The sequence below is a fragment of the Erinaceus europaeus genome, chromosome 10, assembly GCF_950295315.1.
Source record: "Erinaceus europaeus chromosome 10, mEriEur2.1, whole genome shotgun sequence".
Taxonomy (NCBI): domain Eukaryota; kingdom Metazoa; phylum Chordata; class Mammalia; order Eulipotyphla; family Erinaceidae; genus Erinaceus; species Erinaceus europaeus.
Window position 1 is genome coordinate 35783230 of NC_080171.1, and position 12592 is coordinate 35795821.

Here is a 12592-nt window from a genome sequence, read left to right on the forward strand (position 1 = left end):
AGGAAACAGTTAGTACCCATACTTCTTAAGCTTTTCCATAAGATTGAAGAAACAGGAATACTCCCTTCCTTCTATGAATAATACCTTCTATGAAGCCAACAACACCCTGATACCAAAAGGTGATAGGGACAGAACAAAAAAGGAAAACTACAGACCAATATCGCTGATGAACATAGATGTCAAAATATTAAACAAGATCTTGGCCAACCGGATACAGCAATCTTTTGATGTCAAAAAGATTGTTCATCATGACCAAATGGGATTCATCCCAGGAATGCAAGGCTGGTTCAACATCCATAAATAAATCAATGTCATTCACCAAATCAATAAAAGCAAAGCCAAAAACCACATGATTATCTCAATAGATGCAGAGAAAGCCTTTTACAAAATCCAACACCCATTCATGCTCAAAACTCTACAAAAAATGGGAATAGATGGGAAATTCCTCAAGATAGTGGAGTCTATATATAGCAAACCTATGGCCAACATCATACTCAAAGGACAGAAGCTTAAAGCATTCCCCTTCAGATCGGGGACTAGACACGGCAGTCCACTGTCACCATTACTCTTCAACATAGTATTGGAAGTTCTTGCCATAGCAATCAGGCAAGAGAAAGAAATCAAAGAAATACAGATTGGAAGGGAAGAAGTCAAGCTCTCACTGTTTGCAGATGATATGATAGTATACATAGAAAAACCTAAAGAATCCAGCAGAAAATTACTGGAAGTTATTGGGCAATATAGCAAGGTATCAGGCTACAAAATCAATGTACAAAAATCAGTGGCATTTCTTTATGCAAACACTAAATCTGAAGAAGAAGACATCCAGAAATCACTTCCATTTACTGTGTCAGCAAAATCAATCAAATACCTAGGAATAAAGTTGACCAAAGAAGTGAAAGACTTGTATGCTGAAAACTATGAGTCGCTACTCAAGGAAATAGAAAGTGATACCAAGAAATGGAAAGATATCCCATGCTCATGAATTGGAAGAATAAATATCATCAAAATGAATATTCTCCCCAGAGCCATATACAAATTTAATGCAATACCCATCAAAGTTCCACCAAGCTTCTTTAAGAGAATAGAACAAACACTACAATCATTTATCTGGAACCTAAAAACACCTAGAATTGCCAAAACCATCTTGAGGAAAAGAAACAGAAATGGAGGCATCATACTCCCAGACCTTAAACTATATTATAAAGCCATCATCATCAAAACAGCATGGTACTGGAACAAAAATAGGAACACAGACCAGTGGAGCAGAATTAAAAGCCCAGAAATAAATCGCCACACCTATAGACATCTAATTTTTGATAAGGGGGACCAAAGGATTAAATGGTAAAAGGAGGCTCCCTTCAATAAATGGTGCTGGAAAAACTGGGTTGTAACATGAAGAAGAATGAAATTGAACCACTTTATCTCACCAGAAACAAAAATCAACTCCAAATGGATCAAAGACCTAGATGTCAGACCAGAAACAATCAAATACTTAGAGGAAAACATTGGTAAAACAGTTTCCCACCTATACCTAAAGGACATCTTTGATGAATCAAACCCAATTGCAAGGAAGACTAAAGCAGAAACAAACCAATGGGACTACATCAAATTGAAAAGCTTCTGCACATCCATAGAAACTATTAAACAAACAGAGAGACCCCTCACAGAATGGGAGATCTTCACATGCCATACATCAGACAAGAAACTAATCACCAAAATATATAAAGAGCTCAGCAAACTTAACACCAAAAAAGCAAATGACCCCATCCAAAAATGGGCAGAGGATATGAACAAAACATTCACTACAGAGGAGATCCAAAAGGCTAACAAACATATCAAAAACTGCTCTAGGTCACTGATTGTCAGAAAAAATGCAAATTAAGACAATACTAAGATACCACCTCACTCCTGTAAGAATGCATACATCAAAAAGGACAGAAGCAACAAATGCTGGAAAGGTTGTGGGGACAGAGGAACCTTTTTACATTGCTGGTGTGTTGTAGAGCCAGATGTTGTAGTGCACGGGCCACAGAGAAGAGAGAGAGAGGGTTCGGAGCGAAGACGAAACACAAATCTTTATTCGCGCTGGCACCTCAGAGTTCGGTGTTAGAGAAGCAGGTTAGGCCATGTGGAGGTAGAGAAAATGGCCGCCTCATGCAGTAACCTTTCCTACATCTGAACACCAGAGGGTTGCGCCGGCAAGAGAGCAAGGTGCGGAAAACGAAGGGTTTTTATAGGAGTAGCTTTCGCGAGAATGGGAAGGGGGAGGAGTAACCATAGCACTCCAGGATAGGATGATAACTCTCCTTGGCATCACACTGGTTATTACTGCTCGCCTATTTTGTTTTCCATGTTTTATGCCAGTTCTTTTGAAAACGCTTGTACGATATAGGTTTCTGTTCATCCTACAATGGCCATTAGTTAAAAAGAAAGGGAGAATTGTTGGTATGCATGAGACCCCTTCTGTTTCATTTGGTTTAAATCCCCGTGCTTAACACTATTCTATTTATATAACCACTTCATTCTATTTACATAACCACTGTTAACAAGTACCACCCTCCCTCCAGGGCATTGGTGGTTCAGTGATAGGATTCTCGCCTGCTCTGCCCCCTCCTTGTCACACTCTGATTTTCACCAGTCACTTTTCTCTCCACCCTCTCTATGTCACATCCTGTTTCCACCCTACTTGGCAAGTATATATAAAGACAGCATTGTGAGTTTTAGAGTACTTTAGTTTAGCTCAGCTCGGCTTAGATTGTGCTGCATCCTGCATGAATAAAGAGATACTGCATACAACCCAGCCATGAGTCCCCGGCCGTCTGTTACCCGCCCGTGAAGCCAGCCCGGCGAAAACAACATAACCCATCGAAAACAACACTGGTGGGAATGTAAATTGGTACAGCCTCTGTGGAGAGCAGTCTGGAAAACTCTCAGAAGGCTAGACACGGACCTTCCATATGATCCAGTAATTCCTCTCCTGGGTTTATACCCCAAGCACTCCATAACACCCAACAAAAAAGAGGTGTGTACTCCTATGTTCATAGCAGCACAATTCATAATAACTAAAACCTGGAAGCAACCCAGGTGCCCAACAACAGATGAGTGGCTGAGAAAGCTGTGGTATATATACACAATGGAATACTATGCAGTTATCAAGAACAATGAACCTACCTTCTCTGACCCATCTTGGACAGAGCTAGAAGGAATTATGTTAAGTGAGCTAAGTCAGAAAGATAAAGATGAGTATGGGATGATCCCACTCATCAACAGAAGTTGAGTAAGAAGATCTGAAAGGAAAACTAAAAGCAGGACCTGACCAAATTGTAAGTAGGGCACCAAAGTAAAAACCCTGTGATGAGGGGTAGACATGCAGCTTCCTGGGACAGTGGGGGGTGGGAGTGGGTGGGAGGGATGGGTCACAGTCTTTTGGTGGTGGGAATGGTGTTTATGTACACTCCTAGCAAAATGTAGACATATAAATCACTAGTTAATTATTTTGAGAGGGGGAAAATCAGCTGTATGTCTCAAAGTTTTTCAAAACACAAACTGAATCTTTTTAATATATAGGCTGTGTATTTGATATGCAGACTCTCTCAAAAGCCTAGACCAAGTAGATCAGAAGCATCCAATAGCACAGCTATATACAAGATACTGGGTACTGTACAACAAACCATAACAAAAGGACTTTTCAAAGTTAACCCAATTACCAAATAATGTGATGATAACATTAACTATCGATTGTCTTTTGGAACCCTAAGACAGCAGGAACCTCACATCTCCATTATAGAGCCTCTACTTCCCCCAGTCCTGGAACCCTTGGATAGGGCCCACTTTCCCGTATGCCTCTCCCAATCCATATCAAATAATATTGCATCCGTCAATCACAACCTAACCAACGCAACGATTGCCACCTCAACATGCTTTACTTCAGACTGTGTCCAGAGACTTCACATGTGGAATGACAACCCTTCAGCTTCATTACTCGGGTGAGACCTGTCCTTTCATAGTATACTCTAATTTAATCTCAGGTGGTTCACTTTCTAACAAAGTCCCATAACCTAGATATACACCAGTTTCTGTGAGAGAGAGCATATCTTCACACGTATCTATAAACTACTGCAAAATATATACCTGAAAGCAGAAGTACACTAGAGTTTGCAGTGAGCACCTCCCTAAGACTTCCTCTCCACTATTCCAAGCTTTGGGTCCATGATTGCTCAACAATTTGGTTGGCTTCATATGTTAACTCTCTTTTCAGCCACCAGGTTCCATATGCCATCAGGATGCTGTCCAGGATTCCCTGGATTGAAGACCCCACCAATGTGTCCTGGAGCTCAGCTTCCCCAGAGACACACCCTACTAGGGAAAGAGAGAGGCAGACTGGGAGTATGGACCGACCAGTCAATGCCCATATTCAGCGGGGAAGCAATTACAGAAGCCAGACCTTCTACCTTCTGCAACCCACAATGACCCTGGGTCCATGCTCCCAGATGGATGGAGAATGGGAAAGCTATCAGGGGAGGGGGTGGGATATGGAGATTGGGTGGTGGGAATTGTGTGGAGTTGTACCCCTCCTACCCTATGGTTTTGTTAATTAATCCTTTCTTAAATTAAAAAAAAAATTTTTTTAAAAGATTGTATTCATTGTGCTACTGCTGTTGCTGCTGGGGCTTCACTACTCACAGCTGACATCTCCAGATAGATAAAGAGAGACAGACAGAGAAAGAGGGAGAAAGGAAAGACACAACAGCACCAAAACTCTCTCCAAGGAAGTGGAGGCCAGGCACATATACAGGTTGCAAACAAGGCAGAACAACCTAGACAAGCTCTTTTACAGGTTCTAAAGGTTGTACTTCTTCACTAGCTTCAAATTCACTGGGAAAAGTCAGGTGTATATTAAACTTCCCACACAGGGGTGTGTGTGCAGGCAGTGCAGGAGTCCTCTGTGTAGGCCCACCTCTTCCTGAGCAGAGCACCAGACTGCTGTAATAACACCAGTCCCGCCACACCTTATATGGGGACCTGAGAGATGAGTCTCTACCTCCTCCTAGTTTTCCAGTGATTACGATAAAAGTCAGCCAGGGAGGGGCCCGGTGTGACACACCTGGTTAAGTGCACACGTTACAGTGTGAAAGGACCCAGGTTCAAGCCCCTAGTCCTACCTGTAGGGGAAAAGCTTCACAAGTGGTGAAGTAGGGCTGCAGGTATCTTTCTGTCTCTTTTCCTCTCTACCTCCTCCTCTCAAGTTCTCTCTGTCTCTATTCAATAATAAATTTAAAAACAAAAAAAAAAGTAGTAAAATTCTTTTAAGAAAAAAAAATCAGTCAGGGAAACAATAGGAAAGCATCATACCTGGGAGCACCCCTGACTGCAGAAGTATAAATTCACTCATGTATGTAACTCCAGGTTGCATATTAGCCCTTGATTTGAGGCACAAAACTTTCTGGACAATCTCTCTTGACCAGTGTGCAAAGATGAGTTAGCTAGATGCCATTGTGTGCCACCCACAATTAGCATAGTGGCCTTGGTTTATCTTAGTAGAGTAGCTTCTTCACAAAGTCTGACTCCAGTGCCCAGGAAACCAGAAGACATTTGGTCACATATGGAGTCTGTGCTCATTCTGATTAAATCTCAAGTAAGTGCTTGGCTTTTCTCACATCTGTGCTAACAAGAATGCCACAAAGCTCTAGTCTTTTCCTTTCTACTTTGTCTTTTTCTGCAATGATATTGATAATTACCTCCAGAAGTACTGATTTCAGTACTCCATTGTGCTACATTGTCCTGAAACATTTCTCATCCTGCAGTGCTGCCAGTACTCCATCCCAAGTTTAAAAGATAGTCAACTATATATATATATATACTTGATATATATATATATATATATATATATCAAGTATGTATAATTGCTCATATATATGAGCAATGACTGATGAATGAAGCTATACGTACATGTGCATGACTTTTTATGGTAAACTAGACATAATTATAATCTCTGCCATTTTATATTTGAAAATTGACATCTAGGGTGTTTTTGTTCAAGATGCTGATTCCAGTAATTGAGTATATGCCAGTCTTATGGTACTCTAGTTTGGATTTAAATGCTTATGTTAGAAATCTGGGCAGTGGTGCAGCTGGTTAAGGTGGTGCACCTGGAAAAGTGTACATGCTACCATGTACAAGGACCCAGGTTCGAGCCCTGGCTCCCTGCCTACAGATGGTATACTTCATGAGTGGTAAAGCAGCTCTGTAAGTGTCTGTCCTTCTCTCTCCCTCTCAATCTCCTCTTCCCCTCTCAATTTATCTCTGTCCTATCAAATAAAATAGAAAATAAAAAAGGAACAAATGGCAGCCTGTAGTAGTGGATTCCTCATGCAGGCATTAAGCCCCAGCAAGAAAATAAATAAATGAAAAAATAAATGAATAAATAAATAAATACTTATGTTCTTTTCATTTCATTGTTCTTAAATATACTGGGCTCCAAGGCCCAGAAGTTAGTGCAACCAATAAAGTGCACATGCTACCATGCACAAGAACCCAGGCTCAAGTCCCCTGTCCTCACTTGCAGGGGGAAGCTTCACAAGTGATAGTGCAGTGCTGCAGTGTCTCTCTTTTTCCCTCCCCCTCTATTTCCCCTGCCCTTCTCAATTTCTCTCAGTTTCTATCCCAAACAAATAAATAAATAAATAAAAATATTTTTAAAAGACAATAGGCTCCATAATGATTTTAGCAAAATGAAAATGTGAGAGCTGAGGTGAAGATGATTTTAGACCCAGACCCAGGACATAGATGGATTATGTTTCTCTCCCTGGGCTCCTTTTTTCACATTTTGGATTGACTAACACTTGATTTACTAGCCTGACTGATGGAGTGCTTTCTATTTATCCCCTACACTCCAGTCCCCCTAAGGTGCTACTGTGCAAACCTTGTCCTTTAAACAGAAATACAGTTTGTTGTGCTGGTCAAATGGAAGGCTGCAGTGCATACCTCAGATGGCTGAAGTTTTTTTCTGAAATGAAATATAGGAGCCATAACTCAGTTTCTCTGGCAATGAACCATAAAGGCCATTTATCAGGATATGGCAGACATTTATCTCCTCAAATACTCCAAGGCAGATGGAAATAGCATCTAGCCTTCTGTCAGAATAAATAACCCAAATATCACCACCCACCCACCCACCCCCACACACACCCATGAAAAGACCCAAACAGATCAACAGCTATATCACAGCTAGAGGCAAACAAAGCCAGTCGGCTATTCAATATAAACTGTCTCTCCATTCCTTTCATGGGTCTGGCTGACCTCCTTTCACAGTGAATGGGCATTTTAGGAGCAAAGCCTACTAGCCTTTGAGCCTTTGTTCTAACACTCTTAGTAAGAAGTTCAAAGATAATGTGTTATGTTTTTCACTACAAAGTTCCAATCCTGCCCCATTTCAATCTTATGAGTTGGTATTGGGGGCAAGAAATTGTCTGTTTACTAACCTAAACTCATGCCCGAAACCTAAAAACTTGCCACCCAGGACCAGGTGGCAGTACTCCCATTTGAGTGCACACATTAACATGTACAGGAACCCAGGTTCAGGTCTCTGGTCCCCAGCTACAGGGGAAGCTTCACAAGTGATGAAGCAATACTTCAGGTGTCTTCCTCTCCCTAACTCCCCCTTCCCTCTCAGTTTCTCTCTTCCCTATCAAATAGAAAGAAAGAAAAAAAATTTTTTTCCTCCAGTGGCCTGAAGATAGCTCAGCAGGTAGTGCACAAAACTTGCCATGTATGCTGCCCAGGTTTGAGCTCCAGCACCACATAGGTGTGCCACGGCATTGGGGGACTCTCTAGTGCTGTGGTCATGCACTTGTGTTCACTCTCTCTCTTTCTCTCCCTCCCCACACCCTTTTCCTTCAGTTTCTCTTTCTGAATGAAAAAAAAAATGAACCCAGGAGCAATGAAATCACACATGCATAAGGCCCCAGCTCTGCAAAATAAAATGACAAAAGCAAATCAGTTTTGTACATCTAAAAATAGGTAAGAGGGTAAGTCCTGTATCTCACCAAAATTTCAAGCAATCTCTAATGAAAACAATAAGTCTTAAATAAAGTTAAGAATGGATCAAATTAATAATAATGTCACATTTTAAAATCTTGGCTGTTGGGGCCAGGTAGTGGCACACTTGGTTGCGTGCACGTTATGATGTACAAGGACCTGGGTTCAAGCTCCTGGTCTCCACCTGCAAGGGGAAAGCTTTCCAAGTGGTGAAGCAGAGCTGTAGGTGTCTCTCTATCTTCCTCTCTATCACCCCTTCCTTCTCAGTTTCTGACTATCTCTATGCAATAAATAAAGATAATACCAAAATAAGAATAATAATGACAAAAAAAAAAAATCTTGGCTCTTCATGATAGTTTCATATTTATGGTGCATTGGGTCTTCTGGAAGATAAATATTTTTAAAATTTTGTTATTATTTTATTTTTTATATGGGGAGAGAAACTGAAGTTTCCTTCAATGCGTGGGAGCTGGGCTCAAACCTGGGTTACAAACATGCAACACACTATCCAAGGGAGCTATCTCCTTGGCCCTCAGTGGCAACTCTAATGCTTATTGTCAGCTAAAATGAGTCACTGAATTCCTGAGACTCTCAAAGATACATAATAATTCTTTAATGTTGGCATGCTTCTAATTCTGCTTTTAAAAACCCCTTCTGTTTCATTTGGTTTAATCCCCCCTGCATTCTATTTACATAACACTGTATTCTATTTACATAACCGCTGTTAACAAGCACCACCCTCCCTCCAGGGCATTGGTGGTTCAGTGGTAGAATTCTTGCCTGCTCCGCCCCCTCTCCTTGTCATACCTTGATTTCCACCAGTCACTTTTCTCTCCACCCTCTCTGCGTCGCATCCTGTTCCCACCCTACTGGGCTAGTATATTTATAAGGAGAAGATTCTTTGTAGTTTTTAGTTTAGCTTAGCTCAGTTTAGATTGTGCTGCGTCCTGCATGAATAAAGAGATACTGCGTATAACCCAGCCATGAGTCCCGGGTCGTCTGTTACCCGCCCGTGAAGTCAGCCCGTCGAAAACAACATATGGCACCTACAACGTGGGACCGGACCTGCACAACTCCCAGATAAGTGAAGACTTTGCCTACCTATGCACTATGGTCTTCTCTTCTACTTACGAAGAGATTTGCCAAAGCCTCTACTGTTTCATCATGAGACAGTTACTCTGTCTCTGGAACATTTTGCTCTGGGCCACACTTTGTTTCCCTGACCGGGAACTTTGGTTTCTTGTGACCCTAATCATAGAGCTTGGGAGATGCACTGAGATTTCTCCTTGGACTTTCTGGATTCCCTCTCCCATGTTTCCTGAGGAAAAGGACTACATTTTGCTCCGGGCCACAATTTGGTTTTTTATGACCATGATGGTAGACCTTGGGATATGCATGGGGATTTCCACTGGGACTTTCTGGACTTCTTCTCGAATGTTTCCCATGGAGAAGGACTACTTTAATTTGAGGGGCATTCTCGAGTACCCTGGCAGTCCCCAAGAATGGAGACACGTGGTTAGTTTTACTCTCCTGATTGGATTCTTTCTTCGATGGGAAGACGCTTTTAAAAATGGGTGCCTGAAGCAATCCAGCAGGAACAGTCAGAAGCACCCTAAATGGAATTTCGAGGAGCTTTTTGGACTAGGATGCCCTCCGGGGACTCTTGATGCTACATGCTGTCAAGTCTTCACATGAAAAAGCATCTACTCAAATGGAATTCCTGAAAATCCATTTGGATCCTGTTCTCTGACATCGCCCACAAGATGGAATGACTACAACACACCCCTGGAAACCAATGATGTGACCTGGCACGACCTGAAGAAACAGATTCACAGACTCCAAAGATCACTCTCTACAGAAAAGCAGAATTCTGGTGGCCGACATTCCCCATAGAGACAGACATGCAGCGTTTCATCCCTTGGCATTTTCTTCTGTGGTCAGCTACTTTGGACTGACACCTCCATCGGACTTACTGGTACACGCTGCTGTGTTTCTCAAAGACTAACTTCAGCCAATTGCCTTGAGACTTTATAGACCATGTACCCTCGCCTGCAGGCTCTTCCCCAGAGGTAGAAAACTCCCCCTTCTTATTAGGTTATGCCCACAGAGGCAGGAAACGCCCTTTGAGGCAAGAGATGCCCCCAGAGGCATGAAGTGCTCCCAGAGGCAAGAAATGCCCTTTTGCCTGCTAGGCCTTGCCCTTTGAGGCAAGAAACGTTCCCCTTGGCATCACACTGGTTATTGCTGCTCGCCTATTTTGTTTTCCATGTCTTATGCCAGTTCTTTTGAAAACGCCTGTACGATATAGGTTTCTGTTCACCCCACAATCCTGATACTATGGTCATTAGTTAAAAAGAAAGGGGGAATTGTTGGTACGCTTCTAATTCTGCTTTTAAAAACCCCTTCTGTTTCATTTGGTTTAATCCCCCCTGCATTCTATTTACATAACACTGTATTCTATTTACATAACCGCTGTTAACAAGCACCACCCTCCCTCCAGGGCATTGGTGGTTCAATGGTAGAATTCTTGCCTGCTCCGCCCCCTCTCCTTGTCATACCTTGATTTTCACCAGTCACTTTCTCTCCATCCTCTCTGCGTTGCATCCTGTTCCCACCCTACTGGGCTAGTTTGGTCCTTTTTTTGGCCATTGGTCTTTTGCCATTTTGGACCAGGTCCAGAGACCCCCTCGGGGACCCTGTCCCCCAAGCTTTACTTTTTAATTAAATTTAATTGATTTAATCATGGTCAACAAGACCATAGGCTAAGAGGGATACAATTCCACACAATTCCTGCCACCAGAGCTCCATATCCCATCCCCTTCACTGGAAGCTTTCTTATTCTTTATCCCTTTGGGAGTATGGACCCAGGATCATTGTGGGGTATAAAAGTGGGAGGTCTGGCTTCTGTAATTGATTCTCCACTGGATATTGGTATTGGCAGGTCAATCCATATGCCCAGCCTATGTCTATCATTCCCTAGTGAGGCAGGGGTCTGGAAAGATGGGGTTCCAGAGTACACTGGTGAGATCATTTGTACTCTTGCACGACTATAATAAACGACACATTTAGAAACTGCACAGCTGCCACACTTGTTCTGTTAAACTTCTTTTTGACCAAAGCAACATTGAACCCCAGGAGGCAATCCTTCCTCCAAAACCCTTCTACACTATCACATCAAAGAAAGGAAGGAAAGGGGGAGGAAATGGAAGCTGGGAGTATGGATTCAATGTGCAGGCACCAAAGACAATTAAAAAAAAAACTTGGGGGCCAGGGCAGTAGCACACCAGGTTAAGTGCACATGGCATGAAGCAAAAGATCAGGCATAAGGATGCCGGTTAGAGCCCCCGCTCCCCATCTGCAGGGGGTCAATTCACAAGAGGTGAAGAAGGTCTGCAGGTGTCTATCTTTCTCTCCTTCCCTCTGTCTTCCCCTCTTCTATCAATTTTTCTCTGTCCTATCCAACAATAACAACAACAATGATAAATAACAGGGGCAACAAAAGGGAAAAAAGGGCCTCCAGGAGCAGTGGATTTATAGTGTAGGCACAGAGCCCCAGCAATAACCCTGGAGGCAAAAAAAAATCTTAATAAAAAAAGAATGTGGTGTCATATAAAGTGATATAAGTCCCCCTTCCACTATCCACTTCTATGTCCTGAAAAGACCTTTAGAAAGACTTAGTGAATTGATTTGCTTATATAGGCAAACTGAACACTCCCAAAAGCATGTTTTAGAAATGACAAATGTGGAAAAAACTTTCCCTATATAAACTGGTGCCCATAAAAAAGCTAAATCTTGTCCTTGACAAAGCAAACATGGAAAGAAGGCCAAAGGACTATAATCAAGCCTTAGAATTTGGGTTTGTGGTAGAAAACTTTCCATGTTAGGGTTAAATCACACTGGAGTATCTCTTTGTAAAAGAAATTAAGGGGTATGTGAAACAGCTGTAACTCAGCTACAAATGGACTGGGAGAGAATGTGTAGATACCCACGTACTAAGTTAAGGAGTCTCATTAGTTCCCTTAGAGACTAGATCCTGAGCTACTGAACTCTTTTTTCAGCAGTTTGGAATGCAAGTAATATACTGGCAAATTTCCATTATTGATAAATGCACACTCCGCTGAGTTAAGTAAAGCCTCTTTATCTTTCATATGGAGTTTTAAACCTAAAGAGACGTAGAGGGAGTTGGGTGGTAGCACGGTGGGTTAAGCGCAGGTGGTGCAAAGTACAAGGACCAGCGTAAGGATCCCAGTTCAAGCCCTCGTCTCCCCATCTGCAGGGGAGTCACTTCACAAGTGGTGGAGCAGGTCTGCAGGTGTCTTTCTCTCCCCCTCTCTGTCTTCCCCTCCTCTCTCCATTTCTCTCTGTCCTATGCAACAACAACAACATCAATAACAACAATAACTACAACGATAAAACAAGGGCAACAAAAGGGAATAAATAAATAATAAAATATTTTTAAAAAGAAAGCTATAAAAAAGATATGTAGAAACTGACATGTGTGTGTGTGTGTGTGTGTGTGTGTGTGTGTGTGTGTGTGTGCAGAGATAGATAA

The 12592-nt window shown here is 42.1% G+C and overlaps 1 long non-coding RNA gene across 1 annotated transcript in view; it reads left to right on the top strand.

Annotated features, from left to right (window-relative positions):
* The first annotated feature begins 5562 nt into the window (after window positions 1-5562).
* LOC132540728 (uncharacterized) overlaps window positions 5563-12592 on the top strand; it is a 19879-nt gene continuing 12849 nt past the window's right edge. Inside the window, exons 1-2 of the long non-coding RNA XR_009551886.1 lie at window positions 5563-5638; window positions 7903-8022. This is a non-coding gene — a long non-coding RNA (uncharacterized LOC132540728). The remainder of the gene's footprint in view (window positions 5639-7902; window positions 8023-12592) is intronic.